This window comes from Chiloscyllium plagiosum, unplaced genomic scaffold, assembly GCF_037043375.1.
Source record: "Chiloscyllium plagiosum isolate Xiang-an unplaced genomic scaffold, Cpla_swu_hap1 HiC_scaffold_24, whole genome shotgun sequence".
In the NCBI taxonomy this organism is placed as follows: Eukaryota; Metazoa; Chordata; class Chondrichthyes; order Orectolobiformes; family Hemiscylliidae; genus Chiloscyllium; species Chiloscyllium plagiosum.
The window spans coordinates 13,467,534-13,483,165 of NW_028270162.1; positions in this window are offsets into that span (position 1 = coordinate 13,467,534).

Here is a 15,632-nt window from a genome sequence, read left to right on the forward strand (position 1 = left end):
GTCAGTGTGGGTTTCCTCTGGGTTCTCTGGTTTCCTACCACAATCCAAAGATGTGCAGGTTAGAGTGAATTGGCCATGCCCATAGTGTTAGGTGCATTAGTCAGAGGGAAATGGGTCTGGGTCTGGGTGGGTTACTCTTCAGAGGGTCGATGTGGACTTGTTGGGCCAAAGGGCCTTTCTACACTGTAGGGAATCTAATCTAATCTAATTATAGAATCATTGAAGATGGGTTGGAAAAGACTCACCTGGAGTACAAACAGCAGTACAGACCATATGGGCTGAACGGCCTCTCCCTCTGCTGGACATTCCTTGTACCATGTAAACGATGCAGTAAAACAAGCTGCTGACAAGTGATATCATAACTTTGGGGTTACAATAACATCCGCAAACCACTTAAATCTTTCCTTTCTGGCTTATTCTAACATCAGAAACACTGGAGCAAATTACAGTCTCGGTGCTGCCAGCATTCTGTACTTCTACATATTTAACTCCACGACTCAATAAAAAGGCAATTTGTTTTAAAATATGCATTCAAATTTCCTGTTGACCATGGTAATTGCAGCAGCTCTGCTATAAAATGGCTGAGCGTGACAGATTTACTGCTTTTCACTCAGAGCCTGTCCTATCGAGTCGATACAGTGCAAACAGTTCCTATGTGCACAGGGCAGCTGATGATGAATTAGAAGCTAAACTTTGGAAAGTGAACTCACTCTGAGCACATCACAAACTCACAAGATAGAAGCAGATTGCTAGCGCAACATGCAGGTACCTTTGTCCAAGAGTCCAGACTTCATCTACACCATCTGCATGTTACTTTTATCTTTGTTCTCTACACTTTTTAAAATGTTTTCATTTATTAACGGCTATGACGGAAGGGGTTTTCTCCCGGAGTGGGCCCAGCAGCAAGGAGGTTTCCAGTCGGCATGGTGGGCCCATTCTAGAGCGGTGGTCTTGGCTTAGTGTGGTGGTCTCCAGGCTTTGGTGGTCCTGTCCTGGCATGGAGGTCTAGTCGCGCTGTGAAGATTCTCATTCTGGGTATTCCTGCGGTCTGGTGGAGGGTGTGGTCCAGGGATGGATGTCACCACCTGGCAAGGCGGTCATCTTGTCCCAGAATGGTGGTCTTGGTTTGATGGTCTCGGTTTGGTGGTTTTAGTTTGGTGGTCTCGGTTTTGTAGTCTCGGTTTGGTGGTCTCTGTTTGGTGGTCTGTTTATTGGCCTTGGTTTGATGGTCTTGGTTTGGCAGTCTCAGTTTGCTGGGCTTGCTTTGATGGTCTTGGTTTGGTAGTCTCGGTTTGGTGGTCTGTTTGTTGGTCTTGGTTTGATGGTCTTGGTTAGATAGTCTTGGTTTGGCGGTTTTGGTTTGACGGTCTCTGTTTGGCGTTCTCCGTTTCGCAGCCTAATCTCAGAGTGGAGGTCTTCTTTGGTGTCAGATTCCATATATTCCAATGTTCATCGTTTTAATCGGCTTTCCCGGAACTAAAATTGATCTGGGATGAACTTTGCCTTACTTCTTATTTTTCTTTTCTTCTTCTCTATGATTTATGTCATTAATATTGGTGCAATGATATGGCAACTGGTAAAACTTTTCACTGTATTGTTACAACACAGCAGTAGACCCTTCTGCTAATCAAACCAAACAGATAGAAAAGTTCATCTCACCTCATAATCTGTTAAAGTATGAGTGATAGAGAACTCCCCAAATTCCACTATTTAAAGAAAAATATCAATTTTTTTACATTAAACAACAACTATTTACAACTCTAACCCTCCTTCCTCTCCAAGGTCTGTTATCTACCTCCAACTCTATAACGGTGGTGGGCAAGTTGTTGGAGGGAATCTTGAGGGACAGGATGTACATGTATTTGGAAAGGCAAGGACTGATTCGGGATAGTCAACATGGCTTTGAGCATGGGAAATCATGTCTCACAAACTTGATTGAGTTGTTTGAGGAATTAACAAAAATGATTGATGAGGGCAGAGCGGTAGATGTGATCTATATGGACTTCAGTAAGGTGTTCGACAAGGTTCCCCATGGGAGACTGATTAGCAAGCTTAGATCTCATGGAATACAGGGAGAACTAGCCATTTGGATACAGAACTGACTCAAAGTAGAAGACAGAGGGTAGTGGTGGAGGATTGTTTTTCAGACTGGAGGCCTGTGACCAGTGGAGTGCCACAAGGATCGGTGCTGGGCCTTCTACTTTTTGTCATTTACATAAATGATTTGGATGTGAGCATAAGAGGTACAGTTAGTAAGTTTGCAGATGACACCAAAAATGGAGGTGTAGTGGACAGCGAAGAGGGTTACCTCAGATTACAACAGGATCTGGACCAGATGGGCCAATGGGCTGAGAAGTGGCAAATGGAGTTTAATTCAGATACATGCGAGGTGCTGCATTTTGGGAAAGCAAATCTTAGCAGGACTTATACACTTAATGGTAAGGTCCTAGGGAGTGTTGCTGAATAAAGAGACCTTGGAGTGCAGGTTCATAGCTCCTTGAAAGTGGAGTCGCAGGTAGATTGGATAGTGAAGAAGGTGTTTGGTATGCTTTCCTTTATTGGTCAGTGTATTGAGTACAGGAGTTGGGAGGTCATGTTGCGGCTACACAGGACATTGGTTAGGCCACTGTTGGAATATTGCATGCAATTCTGGTCTCCTTCCTATCGGAAAGATGTGAAACCTGAAAGGGTTCAGCAAAGATTTACAAGGATGTTGCCAGGGTTGGAGGATTTGAGCTATAGGGAGAGGCTGAACAGGCTGGGGCTGTTTTCCCTGGAGCGTCGGAGGCTGAGGGATGACCTTATAGAGGTTTACAAAATTATGAGGGGCATGGATAGGGTAAATAGGCAAAGTCTTTTCCCTGGGGACGGGGAGTCCAGAACTAGAGGGCATAGGTTTAGGGTGAGAGGGGAAAGAAATAAGTGACGTAAAGGGCAACTTTTTCACACAGAGGGTGGTACTTGTATGGAATGAGCTGCCAGAGGAAGTGGTGGAGGTTGGTACAATTGCAACATTTAAGAGGCATTTGGATGGGTATATGAATAGGAAGGGTTTGGAGGGATATGGGCCGGGTGCTGGCAGGTGGGACTAGATTGGGTTGAGATATCTGGTTGGCATGGACGGGTTGGACCGAAGAGTCTGTTTCCATGCTGTACATCTCTATGACTCTATGACTCTAATGTACTGATCCAATAAAAGTTCCTTTTAAAATTGTATCAATCCTCCGACTCTATTTTGATTTAATCCCTGCCTTCTCTTTCACTTTGTTGATCATGCAGCGTTGCCCTTTGAAGAGAAGGGCACTGCTTGTCACCGGCCACTCTAGAAACAGAATAAAGATTTGTACACCTTGTGTCGTTAAAAAACGTAGCAGTTTCAGGGGCTCTGCTCGCTGTGAGAACTGGCTCAGTGTGCAGGACTCTACATTTTGTGTCAGGGAGAGGAGCTGGCTGCCCACATCCAGTGTGTACTGCTCCTGTTGGTTTCTGTTTGTTTTTGGAGGAAACCTGATTCCTGAACTGGATGAATTATACAATCAGTTTGTTAACTGATATTCCTTTTTATTGGGGATTGACTTTTAAACTGCCTGATTTAAACAGTCAATGTGTTACAAGTGTAACTCAGTTCTCATTAGGGAACTGTTGTTTCACTGGCTGGATACAGCCTGTGTTACTCATTTCTCCTTTACTTTGAGAAAATGACTATGTTGATTTTGTGGCTGGGTTTGGCTCTTGCATTCTGGTTTTCTTTTTTTTAACGTGTTTTCACTTTTTTTGGTGTTTGGACTGAGCTCTTGTGAGAAAATATATCTTTCCAGATGAGCTTGTCCTGTATTGGTAGGCCTGGCCCTTTGTGGGTGACTAGGCCACTGTAAAGACTGCTTGTGTGCTGGGAGGTGAGCAATTGTTGCATCGTGGAGTGGACTCCGTATTATGGAGTGGACTCTGCATCCTGGAGTGGACCAAACCCCTGTGAGTTAACTGCACCTTTACAATGTACTGTGTTCCTGTGAGTGGGCTTGGTCCTTTGTGGATGGACCAGGCCTCTGCGTCCTTGCAGGAAAGCTGGTATAGGGCAGGCCGGTCAGTACATGGGGAAGCTGAGCCAGGCAGCTGACAGCCTACGTAGGAATGTCGACTGGGGGAGGACCAGTCAATGCGCAGGGAGGCTGTGAGCCGGACAGCCAATGGCCGGTCTGTAGGAACGCTGGCCAGGAGAAAGGATCAGTCAGTATGTGGAGTGGCTGGGTGCTGGAAGGCCAACAGCCTGACTGTAGGAAAGCAGGCCAGGGGTGGTTTGGTTAGTACTTAGGATGACCGGGAGCCAGTGGCCGACCACTGTGCCAGAGGGAAGTGGGCTGAGGAGGGTCAGTCAGTACGCAGGGTGGCCGGAGATTGGAAGGCCAATAACCAGCCCAGAGGAAAGCTGCCCGGGGTAGTCTGGTCAGTACATGGGGTGACTGGGAGCTGGGTGGTCAATGACCAGCCTGGAGGAAAGTGGGCCTGGGGAGGGTCGGTCAGTCAGTACGCGTGGCAGCCAGAGACTGGAAGGTCAATAACTGTCCTCCAGGAAGGCTAGCCAAGGATGGTCTGATAGGTATGTGGTGCGAACGGGTGTCAGGTGTCTTTTTTACAGCTATACTGGGTCTGTGCTCTGTGCACTGTTTCTGATTTGATTGTCTGTGTTTGTTACTGTTATCTTTGTGATGAATGGAAGTGGGATTTGGGGTTCTTCATCTCCCTGAAAACTGGTTGAATGGTGGGGTTTGGCTTTGCTGCCCTTTCCCCTGTATAGAGTGGGTTTTTGTGAACTACTGCTTTCTGATTATTGTCAACTATATTTCGTACTGTTTAATAAAATAAAAAAAAACAGGAGATCCTGTTCAGGGAGAGATAGTCACCACGGGGAGGGGAGTGGTTTATTTCCCCCTCCAACTCTATTTTGATTTAATCCCTGCCCTCCCTTTCACTTTTATTTTGATCCTTTGTTGAGAAGGACACTGCTTGTCACATTTATTTTAATGGAGAAAGTGAGGACTGCAGATGCTGGAGATCAGAGCTGAAAATGTGTTGCTGGAAAAGCACAGCAGGTCAGGCAGCATCCAAGGAGCAGGAGAATCGACGTTAGAAGGGCTCATGCCCGAAACGTTGATTCCCCTGCTCCTTGGATACTGCCTGACCTGCTGCGCTTTTCCAGCAACACATTTTCAGCACATTCATTTTGATCCTTTGTTGAGAAGGGCACTGCTTGTCACTGGCCACTGAAGTGTTTCCTTTCTTCCTGGTGGTGGAGTATAAATAAACATTTACACACTTGCTGGTCTTCACTTGTGTCGCACACCTGCACACACAGAACATGGGTGTTGGGGAAAAATAAGCACTACCGCGGTTAGGCGATAGTGTGGGGGAGCGATATATAAAAAAAACAGGAGTGTCAGGGGTTCTGTTCACTCTGAGAGCAGATTTTGAGGAAGCTGGATCAGTGAAAAAAAATAAACAGGAATTCCTGTTCAGGGAGAGGTGGGCACCACAGGGAGTGGAGTGTTTTATTTCCCCCTCCAACTCTATTCTAATTTAATCCCATGCCCTCCTCTTCACTGTTTGATCACACAGCATTGCCCTATATCGAGAAGGGCACTGCTTGTCACTGGCCACTCGGGTGTTTCCTTTCTTCCTGGTGGGGGAGTATTAATAAAGATTTATGTACTTGTTTGTTAAGAAAACCAGGAGTGTCAGAGATTTTGTTCACTCTGAGAGCTGCCTCTGAGGGAGCTGGATCAGCATCAAGGACTCTCAGTGTCTAAATAAAGGGTGACTTGGTGATGGGATACTGGCCTCGGTGCAGTTATTACACTTTCAGAATGGGATTATAAGTGAAATCAACTATTCACTCTGGAAGAGATCAAAACTACACAAAATAGGAACAGGAGTAGGCTATTCAGACCCTCGAGACTCTCCACCATTCAATATGATCATGGCTGATCCAACATCCCTCACATCTATCTTCCTGCATTTTCTCCGTAACTCTTGACTTCCCCAAATGATCAAGAATCTAGCTCAACCTTAAATTTAGAGAAGAGCATTGCCCCCACAGCTCTCTGTAAGAAGGAGTTCCAAAGACTCACAACCCTCTGAGAGAAGAAATTCCTTCTCAACTCAGTCCTAAATAGACACCCCTTTATGCTGAGTCTGTGCCCTCTGGCCCTAGACTCTCCCATGAGGGGAAACATCCTCTCAGCATTGACCCTGTCAAGCCCCTTAAGAATCCTGTATATTTCAATGAGATCACCCCTCATTTTTCTAAACCCCAGTGAGTAGAGTCCCATCTGTTTAGCGTTTGCTCCCAAAGTAATCCATCTATACTGGGGATCATTCTAGCCAACCTTCTCTGAACTGCCACCAATGAAATAATACCTTTCCTTCAAAACAGAGACCAGAACTGCTCACATTTCTCCAGATATTGTCTCTCAATTGTGTTTTCTGAAAAGTTTCTCTTTCTTGAGGTGACAACATTTATGGTAGTTCAAGACCTTTCTTTTAAAGATAGGGAAAGCGGACATTGCACTTGTCGCCATCCTTTCCTAGTCGACTCTGTATTGAATGTGTGATTTGGGTTTATCATAATTGGGCAATCACCATGCCAAGTTGAAATCTGACTCAATTTCTGTGCCAACAAGAGGATGGATAATGGCATGTCACAGAGAAGAGAAAAGCTGATATTGGGGACCATTAATGGGCGAAAATGGGTTGGCTGTGTTGGAAACAGCCCTCGTGATGACAAGGTCTGGAGTTTGGGGGTGGGTAAAGGACAATGGCACTCGAAGGACATGAAATTATTGAACTGGATATTGTGTCCCGCTGGGACTGTCTCATGCCTGCTGCAGTGCTCCAACAAGATTCCCAGCAAACTGGGCATCCCATCTTCCACTTGGGAATTCTGCAGCCTTTGGTATTGGACCCGAAACACTGGTTCTGCTTTCTCTCCACAGATCCTGCCAGACCTGCTGAATTCTTCCAGCAATTTCTGGTTAGTTTTTTTTAACATTTGTCCCTTGCAAAAGAATTGCCAGTCACATACCTTTAACATTAAGTACCCCTGGCCCATTTAGGTTAGATTCCCTACAGCGTGGAAACAGCTCATTTGGCCCAACAAGTCCACACTGACCCTCCAAAGAGTAACCTACCCAAACCCATTCCCCTACCTTACATTTACCCCTGACTAATGCACCTAACACTTTGGGTAATTTAGCATGGCCAATTCACCTGACCTGCACATCTTTGGACTGTGGGAGGAAACCGGAGCACCCGGAGGAAACCTGGGGACACGGGGAGTATGTACAACCTCCACACAGACAGTTGCCTGTGGTGGGAATCGAAACCGGGTCCCGAGCATGTGAGGCATCAGTACTAACCACTGAACCACTGTGCCACCCCACATTTAGTTTGGACTTCTGTCGACTCTAAGCCATTTTTCATCAACAAAAGCTCAGTATGGTTTTTCCCTGCTATCCAAAAGTAAACCGTTTTTATGAAACCTTTCATAAACTGAAATAGCTTAAAGCAAAGAAACAATTACTTTCTCATAAAAGCAAAAATCTTCTTCAGATTTCTTTGGGTTAGCAAAAACAGGTTCTAATGTAGGTCTTTCGTAAAAACGAAGTGGCATAAAGGGAACTTTCGAAAAGCGGGGAATACCTGTAACTGGTAATATGGTGGCACTTTCTCCCATGCCTGATTGAAACCCATGAGATGCCCATTGATAAAAATATAAGGTCACTTTGTCAAAAGACTTGGCCTGGATCACAGATGTCCCCTCAGAAAGCTTGGCTTCATCTTAGTCATAGACTCATAGACATATAGCTCAGAAACAGAACCTTTGTTCCAACTCGTCCATGCCGACCAGATGTCCTAAATTTATCAAGTCCCATTTGCCAGGATTTGGCCCATATCCCTCTAAACCCTTCCTATTCATGTACCCATCCAGTTGTCTTTTAAATGTTGCAATTGTACCAGACACCATCACTTCCTCTGGCAGCTCATTCCATACACGCACCACCCTCTGCCTGAAAAAGTTGCCCCTTAGGGCCTTTTTAACTCTTCCCCCTCACACCCTAAACCTATGCCCTCTAGTTCTGGACACGCCCATCTTCGTGAAAAGATCTTGTCTGTTTATCCTATCCATGCCCCACATGATTTTATAAACCTCTATAAGGTCACCCCTCAGCCTCCGATGCTCCAGGGAAAACAGCCCTAGCCTATTCAGCCTCTCTCTATAGCTCAAATCCTCCAACCTTGTTAATATCCTTGGAAATCTTTTCTGAACCCTTCCAAGTTTCACAACATCCTTCCTATAGCAGGGAGACCAGAATTGCACACAGTATTCTATAAGTGGCTTACCAATATCCTGTACAGCCGCAACATGACTTCCCAACACCTATACTCAGTGTATCAATAAATGAAGGCAAGTGTACCAAACGCATTCTTCACCACCCTGTCTACCTGCAACTCCACTTCCAAGGAACAATGAACATTCGCCCCGTTTTCAACTGGAGAGCATTCTATCTTATTCTCCTCTTTAAATTGAAAAATCAAAGTATGATCTATCAAGCCAGATTTCAACATGGGACCTGACTATCCAGCAGTAACATCCACTGGGATCATAGCAATTGTTATAATGCTTTTTTGGGGTTTAATTGCTTTAGTAATTAGCAATATCTACTTTCCTTGAAGTCTTCTGATCTACCATTTGTGTTTATCTTATTGGAATTGGTGCTGCTAAATTAAGATCCCATGCCAATCACTCCCTCCTGCACCATGAAGACTCGCCATCTGAGGTAGTTTGGGCTGAGGTTAGGAATAGGAAAGGTGAGCTCACCCTGTTAGGAGTCTTTTACAGGCCTCCTAATAGTCCTAGAATCGTAGAAGAAAGGATTGCGAGGATGATTCAAGAGAAGAGTGAAAGTAATAGGGTGGTTGTTATGGGGAACTTTAACTTTCCTGATATTGATTGGGAAAGCTATAGCTCAAGTTCGTTAGATGGGTCAGTGTTTGTCCAATGTGTGCAGGAGGGTTTCCTGACACAATATGTAGATAGGCCAACAAGAGGAGAGGCCATACTGGATTTGGTTCTGGGTAACGAACCAGGCCAGGTGTTAGAATTAGAGGTAGGTGAGCACTTTGGGGACAGTGACCACAATTCGGTGACTTTTACTCTAGTGATGGAGAGGGATAAGTGTGCACTACAGGGCAAGAGTTATAGCTGGTGGCAGGGAAATTATGATGCGGTGAGGCATGACTTAGGATGTGTGGCTTGGAAAAGTAAGCTTCAAGGCAAGGGCATAATTGATATGTGGAGCTTGTTCAAGGAGCAACTATTGAGTGTCCTTGATAAGTTTGTACCCGTCAGGCAGGGAGGAAAGGGCCGTGTGAGGGAGCCGTGGTTTAATAAGGAATTGGAATCCCTTGTTAAATGGAAGAGGGCAGCCTATGTAAAGATGAGGCGTGAAGGTTCAATTGGGGCGATTGAGAGTTATAAGGTAGCCAGGAAGGACCTGAAGAGAGAGCTAAGAGCAGCAAGGAGGGGACATGAAAAGTCCTTAGTTGGTAGGATTAGGGAAAACCCTAAGGCTTTCTATAGGTATGTCAGGAATAAAAGAATGACTAGGGTAGGAATAGGTCCAGTCAAGGATAGTAGTGGGAAGTTGTGTGTGGAGGCTGAAGAGATTGGGGAGACACTGAATCAATACTTTTCGTCAGTATTCACTCAGGAACAGGACATTGTTGTCGATGTGAATACTGAGTCACAATTAAGTAGAATGGATGGCTTTGAGGTATGTAGAGAAGAGGCATTGGAAATTCTGGAAAGGGTGAAAATAGATAAGTCCCCTGGGCCTGATGGCATTTATCCTAGGATTCTCTGGGAAGCAAGGGAGGAGATTGCAGAGCCATTGGCCTTGATTTTTATGTCCTCGTTGTCTACAGGAGTAGTGCCAAAAGATTGGAGGCTAGCAAATGTGGTTCCCTTGTTCAAGAAGGGGAGTAGGGTTAACCCTAGTAACTATAGGCCGGTGAGTCTCACTTCTGTTGTGGGCAAAGTCTTAGAGAGAATTGTAAGGGATAGGATTTATGAACATCTGAATAGGAATAATGTGATCAAGGATAGTCAGCATGGTTTTGTGAAGGGCAGGTCGTGCCTCACAAACCTTATTGAATTCTTTGAGAAGGTGACTAAGGAGGTGGACGAGGGGAAAGCAGTAGATGTGGTGTATATGGATTTTAGTAAGGCATTTGATAAGGTTCCCCATGGTAGACTACTGCAAAAAATACGGAGGTATGGCATTGAGGGTGAGTTGGAGGTTTGGATTAGGAGTTGGCTGCACTGGAAGAAGACAGAGGGTAGTAGTTGATGGCAAAGGTTCATCTTGGAGTGCCGTCACTAGCGGTGTTCCGCAAGGATCTGTGTTGGGACCATTGCTGTTTGTCATTTTTATAAATGACCTGGAGGAGGGGTTAGAAGGTTGGGTGAGCAAGTTTGCGGATGATACGAAAGTCGGAGGAGTTGTAGACAGTGAGGAAGGATGTGGCAGGTTACAGCGGGATATAGATAAGCTGCAGTGCTGGGCAGAAAGGTGGCAAATGGAGTTCAATGTAGCTAAGTGTGAGGTGATTCACTTTGGTAAGAGTAACAAAAAGATGGGGTACTGGGCTAATGGTCGGATACTTGGTAGTGTGGATGAGCAGAGGGATCTTGGTGTCCATGTACACAGATCTTTGAAAGTTGCCACCCAGGTAAATAGTGCAGTGAAGAAGGCATATGGAGTACTGGCTTTTATTGGTAGACGAATTGAGTTCCGGAGTCCTGAGGTCATGTTGCAGTTGTATAAGACTCTGGTGCGGCCACATCTGGAGTATTGTGTGCAGTTTTGGTCGCCATACTATAGGAAGCATGTGGAGGCACTGGAACGGGTGCAGAGGAGGTTTACCAGGATGTTGCCTGGTATGGTAGGAAGATCGTATGAGGAAAGGCTGAGGCACTTGGGGTTGTTTTCATTGGAGAAAAGAAGGTTTAGGGGTGACTTGATAGAGGTGTACAAGATGATTAGGGGTTTAGATAGGGTTGACAGTGAGAATCTTTTTCCACGTATGGAGTCAGCTATTACAAGGGGGCATAGCTTAAATTAAGGGGGGTAGGTATAGGACAGATGTTAGGGGTAGGTTCTTTACTCAGCGAGTCATGAGTTCATGGAATGCCCTGCCAGTAGCAGTGGTGGACTCTCCCTCATTATGGGCATTTAAGCGGGCATTGGATAGGCATATGGAGGATAGTGGGCTAGTATAGGTTAGGTGGGCTTGAATCGACACAACATTGAGGGCCGAAGGGCCTGTACTGCACTATATTCTTCTATGTTCTATGTTCTATGTGGTTTGTTGGCAGACTTACTTGGTTCGGTTTGCTTGAATGTGACCACTTTCTGGTCTAATGAGAGGTGTGTTGTTGAGGAAATATTTTGTAGCTTTTTGTATCTCTACAACGGTTTATAAGTTATAAGAATAGATTTTACATTACCACAATGACTGTTGGGAGGACTTAGCCTAAGGTCTGTGCCCCAGGAGTTCCTACTTTACTCTCTCTCCAAGTCCTCATGATACCGTCTGGTGCTTATTGTGCCCAGTCAAGTAGATACTTTTTATGATCCTTCCAGACCCATGAATAACAAAGGGCAACAGGAGATGCTTACTTTGTCAGAGATGTGTATGTCCCACAAACGCATAAGAATAAAAATACGGTTATAGCAGAATATGGGACAAGAGTCAGATGCAGGAAAACTCACTGTCCCTGAGAATCCTGACTGAGCGTGTCCAACAGAGAGATTGCCAAATGTCAAACGTGGAGATTATCCGGAGGAAAAGGGGCTTGATGAGACGTGATGCCTTGCAACTTGCTAAAGGGGAAAGTCAGGAAGCTTCTTCTTCCCTCAAAATCCAGTCAGCCCCTGGGTTGCGAACAGACTCTGTTCTTGAGCTAATTTGTACACAAGTCAGAATACAATACAGGACAACATAAAATAGCACTTCATAAGCAGGGGAACCATTTGTACGTTGGATTTTTCAAAGCACTTCCCTGTAGGGATTGCATTTGTAATTACGTGTGTTTGTAAATCAGAGACTCCTGTATATAACATCTGGAATTATCCCCTCATAAAAAGGCTAGAAAAATTGAACCTTCCAAACTGAGGTCAAGTGTAAGAAGTAATCAGGAACAAGGACAGGAAAATGAAGTTGGTCATGGTCTTCCACGGTAATCTCAGCTGGTGTGGGAACTAAACCAGTGTTGGCTTTACGCTACTTGGGAGTGGTCCAGCAAACTGAGCTAACCTCCTCCAATGAAGTTGGCAGTCTTAAAGGTTCATCTGAATGTGCAAATAAAGGGCAGTGATGTGAGGTCACATGACTTCCAGGAGATGGTTCTCACTAGCAACCTCATTGATAGAGGTGAAGTCTTGAGTTGCACACAGTTAGTATTCAGAATATGACAATAAAGGTCTTGTTTGCTAACATCAACAGGATCTTGCAATCTTTACTGATCCCTCTCCTAGGTTCAATCTCTACTGAGCAGCAGAGAGCCAAGGGCCAGAGCAGCCATAATCTAATGTAAATAGTGGCATGGTCTCGGGGTGACAGAACAATCTCTTCCTTGCTTCAACTGTTTTAATGCTTCAGGGGTCAACGGACGTAATTTGTTGGGTGTTGAAGACCAACTAGAAATTGAGAAATTCTACTTACGCATTTGAAGAAAAAAATTGGAATTCCATACGTATAAACACAAACATCGGACCAAAATGTAATTTGTTCACCACACAATTTGTCATCCCTGCCTCACTATAAGATGTCAGTTTTAGTTTCCGGACACTTTTCAATGAAAGCAAAGCCTCCAGCCATAGTTTGTTAATGAGCTTAGGGCTGTCCTTTACAAAACACAAGCTTTTATATCCAGACACTTGATCAGAATGAAAACTGACAAGGAGCAGCCACAGCCAAGAGGGAAACTAGCATGCTGGGAAACAGAACTTTGGTGCCCATTTTATAACTTCATCAGATCAGAAAGATTTTGGAGGGCTACAATTTAACCTCATTAACTACATGTTGGACAGAGATTCATTTCAGACCAAAGCTGCTTAAAAATAAACTGAATCAAGGGGACAAAACATCTGCAAATTAACTTCCCAGCTCGGTGAACAGCTGCAACCCGCAACAACTGCAACCAGCACCTGAGCTACAAATCTTTACACAAACCTTGAAACTGAATCAAACTCCAACTCACCTATTACTTTCCACTTGTCAGTTCAAACGTGGATAATGACCAGATAGAGTCATTGGGTCATAGAGATGTACAGCATGGAAACAGACCCTTCGGTCCAACCCATCCATGCCGACCAGATATCCCAACCCAATCTAGTCCCACCTGCCAGTCCCTGGCCCATATCATCCCAAAACCCTTCCTACTCATATACCCATCTGAATGCCTTTTAAATGTTGCAACTGTACCAGCCTCCACCACTTCCTCTGGTGGCTCATTCCATACACGTACCACCCTCTGTGTGAAAAGGTTGCCCCTTAGGTCTCTTTTATATCTTTCCCCTCTCACCCTAAACCTATGCCCTCTAGTTCTGGAATCCCCCACCCTAGGGAAAAGACTTTGTCTATTTATCCTATCCATGCCCCTCATAATATTGTAAACCTCTATAAGGTCACTCCTCAGCCTCCAACACTCCAGGGAAACCAGCCCCAGCCTGTTCAGCCTCTACCTATAGCTCAAATCCTTAAACCCTGGCAACATCCTTGTAAATCATTTCTGAACCCTTTCAAGTTTCACAATATCTTTGCGATAGGAAGGAGACCAGAATTGCATGCAATATTCCAACAGTGGCCTAACCAATGTCCTGTGTAGCCACAACATGACCTCCCACCTCCTGTACTCAATACTCTGACCAATAAAGGAAAGCATACCAAAAGCCTTCTTCACTATTCTATCTACCTGCGACTTCACTTTCAAGAAATTATGAATCTGCACTCCAAGGTCTCTTTGTTCAGCAACACTCCCTAGGACCTTACCATTAAGTGTATAAGTCCTGCTAAGATTTGCGTTCCCAAAATGCAGCACCTCGCTTTTATCTAAATTAAATTCAATCAGTCACTTCTCAGCCCATTGGCCCATCTGATCAACATCCCGTTGTAATCTGAGGTAACCTACTTCGCTGTCCACTATACCTCCAATTTTGGTGTCATCTGCAAACTTACTAACTGTACTTCTTATGCTCGCATCCAAATCATTTATGTAAATGACAAAAGTAGAGGGCCCAGCACTGATCCTTGTGGCACTCCACTGGTCACAGGCCCCCAGTCAGAAAAACAACCCTCTACCACCACCTTCTGTCTTCTACCTTTGAGCCAGTTCTGTATCCAAATGGCTAGTTCTCCCTGTATTCTGTGATATCTAACTTTGCTAACCAGTCTCCCATGGGGAATCTTGTCGAACGCCTTACTGAAGTCCATATAAATCACATATACCGCTCTGCCCCCATTAATCTTCTTTGTTACTTCTTCAAAAAACTCAATCATGCTTGTGAGACATGATTTCCCACGCACAAAGCCATGTTGACTATCCCAAATCAGTCCTTGCCTTTCCAAATACATGTACATCCTACCCCTCAGGATTCCCTCCAACAACTTGCCCACTATCGACATCAGGCGCACCAGTCTATAGTTCCCTGGCTTGTCCTTACCACCCTTCATAAACAGTGGCACCATGTTAGCCAACCTCCAGTCTTCCGGCACCTCACCTGTGACTATCGATGACACAAGTATCTCTGCAAGAGGCACAGCAATCACTTCCCTAGGTTCCCACAGAGTTTGAGGATACACCTGATCAGTTCCTGGGGATTTATCCACTCTATGCATTTCAAGACATCCAGCATTTCCTCCTCTCTAAATGGACATTTTTCAAGATATCACCATCTATTTCCCTACATTCTACATCTTCCATGTCCTTTTCCACAGTAAATACCAATGCAAAATACTCATTTAATATCTCCCCCATTTTCTCCGGCTCCACACATCTTTGAGGGACCCTAGTCTCTCCCTAGTTACCCTTTTGTCCTTAATGTATTTGTAAAAACCCTTTGGATTCTCCTTAATTTTATTTGCCAAAGCTTTCTCATGTCCCCTTTTTGCCCTCCTGATTTCCCTCTTAAGTATATTCCTATTGCCTTTATACTCTTCTAAGGATTCACTCGATCTGTCCTGTCTATACCTTACATATGTTTCCTTCTTATTCTTAACCAAACCCTCAATGTCTTTAGTCATCCAGCATTCCCTATACCTACCAGCCTTTCCTTTTACCCTGACAGGAATATACTTTCTCTGAATTCTCGTTAACTCATTTCTGAAGGCTTTCCATTTTCCAGCCATCCCTTTACCTGTGAACATCTGCCCCCATTCAGTTTTTGAAAGTTCTTGCCCAATACCATCAAAATTGGCCTTTCTCCAATTTAGAACTTCAACTTTTAGATCTGGTCTATCCTTTTCCATCATTACTTTAAATCTAACAGAATTATGGTTGCTGGCCCCAAAGT